This window comes from Varroa jacobsoni, unplaced genomic scaffold, assembly GCF_002532875.2.
Source record: "Varroa jacobsoni isolate VJ856 unplaced genomic scaffold, vjacob_1.0 scaffold_815, whole genome shotgun sequence".
Classification (NCBI taxonomy): Eukaryota; Metazoa; Arthropoda; class Arachnida; order Mesostigmata; family Varroidae; genus Varroa; species Varroa jacobsoni.
Window position 1 is genome coordinate 59,878 of NW_019213717.1, and position 9,160 is coordinate 69,037.

Below are 9,160 nucleotides of genomic sequence, written 5' to 3' on the forward strand. Positions count from 1 at the left end.
CGATTCGAAACTGCAATATCGATGGATAGTGGTTATATTATTAGATAAACATGATCGTCAGAGATGACACTTTTGGCCCGTTGAAGAAACAATTTCATTGAAATATTAGTTTTTATTTGGATAAGGAGCGTAAGAAGTAATCCCAATTTAGGTGCCGCATCCGGTAATATTGACAGAAAGTTTTTTCCATGCCCTGAAATTAGGCAGTTGCGGACATGCGTCATTACACACGTGAAATACTCAGGAGGTATAATAAGCGCTTGTTAGTTAGGTAAGAGGGTGGTCCATTGCACTTTTAATATGTACTGTAGTATAAGGCCCTGTTGTTCGTTTACTAACGGAACATAATAGCAGTATTAGGCTGCTCCAGCTACAATTTGCTGACGACGGCGTCGTCTCCTGATATGAGCAGGAAAAAACTCTCTAACAGTCAAGGTACTTTTTAAACTGTATTCATTCCTATGTCTTCTATGGTGGAATCGTTCATCTAATAGGCGTATGCGATAGATAAGAGATACAGTGAAGTAATATAAACATGTGTAACTCTTATAAAGTTAAGGCTAATTGTCGACTGAGACAAAAGTTTAAGTCTATGGCAAAACAGGGGGTCGGCCTTCTTACAGAGCTTGACGATTAATTACAAGATAGGGGGCGCAGTAAGTATAGCTGATATCGCTTATTGATTTAGTAAGCACTGCCAACTTCGTTGCAGACAAACTGCTAGTACGTGATACTAATGTGAATATTGTAGATATTATTATTGTTGTTGTTGTCATTAGAGCAAGACGAAATCAGCGGACCGTAAAGATGTTGCCTATGGACAACCGCAACGATGCAGTCTCTCTCTCTCTCTCTCTCTCTCTCAAGCGCTTTCTGTCCGCATCGCTTATTCCATCTCGTCCAAGAAAGCGCCTAATTCTGTTGATATCCGTAAACATTTATGCAGATTACGTAAAAGTACGTGCAAAAGTTGACATGACAAAGAGAACAGTAGCTGGCTGTTACAAAATGCCCTAGGCAAGCCTTTAGAGTAATAGATTATATTAAAAAAGCTATTGGTTAAAATCTGTGCCGTTTTACACGGAAATCTCAATCAATGCTTCACCAGCAGACGCAAGCTACAAATGGTAAGACCTGTCCGTGATTTATGGGTTGCCGTGACAGTTCTCCACGGAGCACGTGGCATGTCTAGTTCTTTGCAGAACAAGCCGCCTTAACTTATTACTTCGAAAAAGTCCGACGTTGCATATTCGGCCACTCAAAATGTATGGTTAGCCATTCATCACGACTCAGTCAAGTTAATTTGATATAGAAAACACACTGAAAGCCTCAACAATGCTACATGCAGTGCCTTCAGATATCGGTATGAGAAACAGTGACTATAAATCCCACCAGCGCTTGATAGATTCGACATTGTTACTGAACAAACGTACGAGCACAGTCCCAAAATTTCAAAACGACACGGTTGAGCCGAGTAGCAGATCTCATAATAACATTTCAAGGGAATTTATAGCCGAAAGTGCGCTGCGCGAGCAATCATAGAACATTATATAGCGTGTTTGTTTGGACGCATACATACATCATGTGGGGCAAAAAAAATCTTCGAATACAATGTGCAATTATAAGAATGAATAACGATCATCAACTAATTGTAGAAACGATAAATGGCTAATAGATAAGATATCTTGCCCAGATTAATTGGTTTCTCATCTTGTGGCAGCCTTCTTGATTGTTGTAAATCATCTGAGAAGAATGGTAAATCCTAAGGAATAGACGCTTCTGTGAACGGCAGCAACTTATATCCACGATGAACTACTCTTTGTTTGCTATCGAAAGCTGATGTAATGATTTAGTGGGCCAATTGTGGACTAATTTCTTAACTAATAATAAAAAATAGAAAGTTAATAAAAATAATTCTACTTGGTTTTTATCACAGTTGCCACTATTTTATGCCAAATAAGCGGAAGAGCTGTTTTGCGTGCCGTTTTCTACAAAGAGGCGAGGGCTCGAATGACACTGCAGTGTAAAAAAATTCATTCTTCAGTAAAGTCCGTAGGGCGCACGTGATGTTATTTCTCTGTCGATTACTCAGACTTCATAGATACATTATACTAAATCATATTCATAAGGCGCTCCTCCGCAGTTATCATTGTCTATGTAACATTGAAATCCGTGTCGGTAATGGGACAGTGGTGTTCTGCCTACTAATGAAACCTTTCGACATCGTAACAGACCTGAATTATTATTCGTCCTAACATATTGATCGCGGTTGCTTTGGCATTTACTCGATTTGAAGTTACGCCATGTTTAGAGCCTAATTTGCTTGTGAATCCATTTAGACAATTTCCCCATACTAAAGGATTCTTTAGAATTCCTCTACACATGTGTACATTCCCCTCGCGGACTATGGAAGCGATCGACACTATTCAGCAGAGAGAACAGAATGCCGATATCATTTTCTGCTTCACCCTTCGTATTGATCTGTACGTTTCCAAGTGTTCATCTATACGACGTGATCATAAGTCAGAGGTCATATCACCTTGATTCGCAGCGAGAAGAAGGTAAAATATATCTGTGAGCTTCTAGCTGAAGCTTACTACTTCGTCGACTGTCAGATATCTACGATCAACGAAACTCCTAGACAAGAGATACAATACCGGATATGCGAGCAATTGCCGTGAACAAGGGAGATTGGAAATGCCCCTCTTCTTTTCAAAATCAGGATGGCAATGCGAAACCCTTTGCTGGAAGCGCATGTTGTGCAATATATCCCCAGCAGTGAATGGTGATGGCGCCAACAGAATGACTGTTCCGTGGTAGGCGGAACTTGAAGTTCGTTGTTAGAACAAGAAAACGAAATTACTTCTACTGGATCTGCGCTGATTTTGAGCCCGTTTTGTCGCTCGATACTAATGCAGGTGTTTCAGTGGCGCTTCGTGGCAATAGTGCGCACACTTCAGTCGATCGATGCAGGAAGACAAACATACCTTCATCATCATAACTGTGTAACAATTACAAATCGATGACGCAATTTGATTATACCTTTATAACAGACGTTCGGATTTCATCGTCCAAAGTTACTTTGACGTACACACGTTTCAGGACATCATCATATGTATTTATAGTCTTAACATTCGCAGCAACTGTATAGCTTCAGTGTATCTTACCCGGTAGGACTAAGGCAGGCGAGGCACACGTAGTGTCATAGGAAATAGGATTTCACGTAGGAAAATAGACGAACTACAGATTTTGAGCTTTACTTGAAACATTAAAAATAATAACTAAAACGTTACTATATTATTTTACTTCTGTCCTGTAGGATCACAGTACAAATTTCGATTCCATTATATAGTCCTTGCGAGGTCTGTGATAAACCATTACATTTGTGACGATATCATAATTAAGTTACAGGGTGTAAAAAGCCAAACAATTGCATTGGCCCTACTATCAGGGAAGCACTGTTCAAAGCGCTGCCTGATTCTAATGCTTTCTGTATTGATGTTTGTTCTTAACGTCGCTATTCTCGCAGATGTAAGTATTGAAGTATCTACTTCAAACCGAGATGGGCAAAATCAGCATCTATTTATGGCATTGTTTAATTTGCCACTCAGTTGCGGACTTTCCTCTGTTTACCATTTTATAGCTTGCCTAGATCAAACTGACGTAGCGTAAGGCCTAGCTTTATGACTACAAGTATATACGGTGGTATGAAATTACACGTGCTCATGTACATAGTACTATCGCAGACTATGGCGCATACTCGATTCTTTATTGTGAGTTTAGATAACGGCGTTCTTCGATTCAACCCATTGTTCTGTTCGGACGTGTTGTCCGAAATAGGAAATAATTTTATTTTTTTTTTTATTGTACAAGTGAAAACTTGTGCCCTTGTGAATCTTTCGTTGGCACATGTCAATGCGTTCTATAATACATCTTATTTTCAATAAAAATTTCGTAGAAATTCGGATTGACCAGACATTCAAAGAATATCGCTGCTTTTCAGACATCAGATCTTTTTTCTGCGGAGGTACTTCAAATGCATATCTATCAAAATGTTGTCGAAAAATGTCAGCACCTGCATATTTTTTTACAAACAGATTACCTTCTTTAAGCGACAGCTTCGGTGGTCGATGAGTTAATCACATGACGGTTACCATCTGATGAAAAAATGTTCCAGCTTAAAGAATGCCTCAGACTACCTGAATGAGCCGTGAAGTTCATTATAATCATGTAAAATGGCTCGCGTGGGAAGAATTCACACGCACCCGTAATGAAATCTCTTAGCCACCGATGGCGTTTAGTTATAGGGCTATAAAAGACTGATGCTGAAGTCACACACCGCCTACGGAGAAGCTGTTGTTTGGCGTTAAAATTATCGTCGGTCGGGTATTGACAACGGAAAGCTTTGCCTCTAATCACAAATGTTCATTGAGCTGAAGAAGTTTTTGAAAAACATTACAACGTTCTTCAAAGCCTGAATCATTGCTATTGGTTGAGTCCCCGTCAATATCATTGCGCTATTCATTAAATACCTATTCAAACAAGCAGGCCAACGGACATTCACCTTATTAATTAGGAATCAAAATTCAGGTCGTTGTTCGGCCACTTCTACCTTCGATGATGAGATGACCGCTGTTCACATGACCAGCAAATGTGCCAATCAGAATCGACCAATTGGATGAGCAATTTCTAATATCATGCGTCCCACTCGGCCCTTCTCTGTTCACTAATCCGCCCTTTGAATGCCTTTAATCAACGATTTCCAGCCATCTCCCCTCGATGTAGTTCACATTTGAAGTGACAGTGAAATCCATGCATGTATTTCGTATACAATACGTCACTGGTTAGCTTGTTTATACCGTATGTCCACTCTTCAATATGTACAGCGCTGAAGACAGAAAGCTATCTATCTGGCTAAGTGCGTAGCAATGGAACGAGCACAACCAAATGGAAAAAACCTATCGTCGATGATTTTATCGGCAGTATTAATAACAGGATAGAAATAGCTGGCAAATGCTCTTGCGCCTGTTTTTTTCTGGACAGTTTCAGGTCGAAGTTCCTGCCAGGCCGACCTCAATTGTTCATTCAGCTATTCGTTTCTGCTCGTCCCCTCATCTGCCACAGGTGCCACAGATACTATTGTCGTTCGCTGAAGATGGACCATGTCACATTGCGTACCTTCCCTGCGTGTGGTAACGCTCGTGGCCTTGTGCCACATTCAGCGCCACTGGGATCAATACTGTAGCCGGCAGCAGCTTCGCCATCAGAATGCGGCAGCTATTGATCGGTACTACTTTGGATCAAACTAACCTCGTTATGATTAACAACGACAAACTTCACTGGGGCCATCTCTATCGCTGTCATCCAGACAGATAGCTAGATAAGTGCAGTAAGAGACACAAGCGCACCATATAATGATGGAATCATATAGGACCGTACGCCGCACGAGTCTGTATAAGGTCGTAAAACTGCACGAGCGCCTAAGCATTATCGGGTATCAACTGACCTAGAGCGGGCAGATGATCCGATTTTTTGGCAGTAAGTACAGAACAGCCTGAGCGGGAGGAGGCAGCTGATAAAACGTTTCGAGTAAATGAAGCTGCGTCATCTGTAATAAGCTATATCTCAAACAGAGCATCACGCCTGACTGAAAGGATGATTTCCAAATGGACCATTCTAATAATGGAATTATAATTATTATACTTAACAATGCATTCTTCTACCATACGGAGGTAAATGCGTGCGAGGAATATTTTACGTTTTTATACAGGCGTAGATCGATGCCTGCGGGCGAATTAGCTCCACAGAACGTTAATGTAGTTCGTAACGCCCTCGCTTCGGTCAGCTGCTGCTGCTGGGCTACGTATGCCTCAGTGTTTATTCATATTATCGAGCTGCGGGTTGGTAAAGCCCCAAAGTCACCATTTCCTAAGCCCCTTGAGATAGGTATTCCTGAAATAGATTGCTCGACACCATAGTGGTACGGTACAATGATTTCTAGTCGAATCAATTTAATCTATAACAATTAGAGATGTGTCACAATGTCCACAATAATTCAACAGCACTACAGAAGACTCAACAAGGTCTATACGTTCAACGTCTAGCTGCCGATGTTCAAATCACCTCCTGTTTCTTTTTTCGTTAATTATCGAATACCGCTGGTGCGTGTAAAAATAAATTACGCAAAAACAATTTCGAGATAAAAAACAGATTAGTGGTGAGCATATGACGTTTGAAATCAAACTTAGAAGAATAATGAGCGTTGCGATATGAGACAAGATTGACGGCTATTATTGTAACTCCGTTATTTTTCGTGCGTACTCGTTTTATAGACTAAACACCTAAAGTAACGAGTTTTTTTTTTTTTGTTTTTTTTTCTATAGGGGCTTCCTAAAAAGACCCACTAAATTTGCTAAGAGTTTCTATATTTGGGTGTCGGATTTCTTCGGCGATATAGGCTATACGCAATACGACCGGTGGGGTTGGTCTGACACATTTTTAACAAGAATCTATCCCAATGGACAAGTAAATTTTGCTTCGAAAAGATGGGGCACAGCATTCGTAAATAGTGAATAAACAGCCATTCGTTTTTATGAAATAGAATATCACACATGTGTCAGTCCAGAAACTGTATCTGAATGCACAAAGGTCGCTAGCTGGAACTCACTGGTCCTCGATACGCACCTTGTGTCCGTTAGAAATGGCATGGAATGCTGTTTCAACATACAGTGATAACGTCTAAAGTTATAGGAATTAGTTGCCTAATGTATACTTATATGCTGTAGAAGAGATTAAGCAACGAATTGATATGAAATCCCATCAACGACCGAGTGGTAAGATCCAACAATACTTATTATTTCAATAAACGTATTTAATGAGTTTATGTAGTATATTATACTGCAAGCAACGATAATGATGACCGTCCGTTGAATATTCGCGAGACGCAAACTAAGTGCATACGAGGTTACCATAATCGGGCACACTGGCAGCCTAGGTCAGAACAGAACGCTATTGCACATGGATTATACATCCTGCTCTAAGATGTAGAAGATAAATGGCAGTTGGACTTATAGTGAACTACATGAGCCATGTCTGGCGGCGTACGTCCGTCGATCCTGTGCTCATTCATTCTGCCGTTATCGTTATCTAGTCTTAGATATAGAAATAGTTTTATATGTTTCTATTTCTGTATTTACGTACCGTATTTCGGTGATGACTAAAGTGAAGAACACGAGCGTATCCGATTATGGCTTCGGTACAACGGATGTGCACGCGAAAGTGTACTCGCACGTAAGTGCAACTTGTAAGTTTTGCTAAGACACACACACATACGGCAGGTCACAGCTTTTCAGATTATCACGCTGAGGAACGCTCCGACCGACGACGATGTCCAGCGATTCGACGCGCGCGATCGTACGTTGCTCGATTGAATGCGCGTGGACCACTTAACGAATCAAACTACTGAGTAATCCACTTACTGACCGTCGTAGAAAGAGAATTTGCTAAGCCCGAAATAGTTAACTTAATCTTAGCTACCCTTTCGGATAGACTAGATAAGTCGTTCGTTTAAGTCGTTGTCGTCCTTGTTAGACCAACAAGTCCGTCCGATAAACTGAAAACCGCCGACGATATGCTTGGTGTTTATTGTCGAATCAGTCCATTGGGAAAAGCTGGCAAGAATAGATGATCACTACCGAAAGAAGTGCATCAGGATCCTCCTCAAGCAACGCGTGTCGCTCCGTTCAACTGCTACAACGTCCCTTTCCGCTGGGCGTTAGAAAGGAGAAGAAGCAATGGAATGAAAAGTGGTACTTTTGACGCAAATCTGATCACTTAGGCCTATCTAAAATGTCATGTAAGAGTCCCTAAATCAACAAGGGCCACCGCAAGTGATGTAGAAGTACAGCAGTAATTTGCTGCTTCCCTCCTATTTTTGGAAATAGGACCTTTCTAATCATCATAGGGAAACAATGATATATAGATTATATCTTCGAGCTAGTCACATAGATACGTATCACTTAATTATAGACTCTATTATAGGAAATAGACGTCTCATGTCAATAGTCACGTGCGATTAAGCATCAATCCAGCAATTGTTTGGCATCCACACTATCGGTTGTGTACGAGGCATGAATCAGTGTTACATCACAGAACTTCAATAGTATTATTCAGTACTGGCTCTCGATACCCTGGTAAAAATTACGTACATACCCGGCTCAGAATTAAATACTGGCCATAAATTTGTATGCTCTTTAGTGCAATCAGTTAATTCGTCCGTCTTTGAGTGGTATAGAAAAAAAAAAAGATAAATTTGTACCGTCGGAGTTATGCTTCCGGGTGCAGCTTCTTATATGCGGACAGCATTAGATAGAAGATGAGTTTACGCCGTTCTGTTTCGAGCAGACTTTATTGTAAAGTAAATGGGCGTTCCGATATGGTTACTCATATTGGTGACACTTGATAATACTCAATCAACTGTAACTGCTAAGAAACATGAATGCGGAAGTTGGTTCATTCGTAGTCCATAGTTGACCAATTTTGCGGTGTCAATAAAGGATATTGATTTTTAACACTTGATTCTATTGTAGCAAAATAAGTAAACAAAAACGCCAAAAGTTTCTACTTGATACATTTAGATGCGCATTTAGGACGCATCGAATGCCTATCCGGAGCCTGTATATAGACTGGCGGAAGAAGTTAACGTACACAATACCATATCATCATACAAAAAAACACCAACAACAACCATCGATTGCAAAACAGAAAAAAAACAGCTCCATGCGTGTCATTAACGCAGCGATGGTTGATTTGACACGCAACTTAAATTGCGGTCTACACGAAGAGTTGTTCAGCATCCAGTAGAATCCATCTGTAATCCGCCGCATCGCTCAGATTTGAAATTCAATGAAAACCCCGTTCTGTTGTCGAAAACCAGTGACACGTGCACGCATATGAAGAAATGTTTACGGTGAGTATCTGCTCGTATCGAACAAAGTCATACAAGAATACCTCCTTCGAAAAGATGTAAAAAAAAAAGGTCAGCTCTCGCCTTTTCGGCCATAAATATATCTGTGTTTTGCCACCGTTCACATGTTGAAATTTGCCATATTCAGAGGCCCGCAAATAATGATCTGCGCACCCATTCACTCAGCTATATATA

General features: G+C 40.6%; 1 long non-coding RNA gene across 1 annotated transcript in view; it reads right to left on the minus strand.

The window, feature by feature from the left end:
- Positions 1-3,847: 3,847 nt before the first annotated feature.
- LOC147752996 (uncharacterized) overlaps positions 3,848-9,160 on the minus strand; it is an 8,062-nt gene continuing 2,749 nt past the window's right edge. The window contains exon 2 of the long non-coding RNA XR_015312537.1: positions 3,848-7,767. This is a non-coding gene — a long non-coding RNA (uncharacterized LOC147752996). The remainder of the gene's footprint in view (positions 7,768-9,160) is intronic.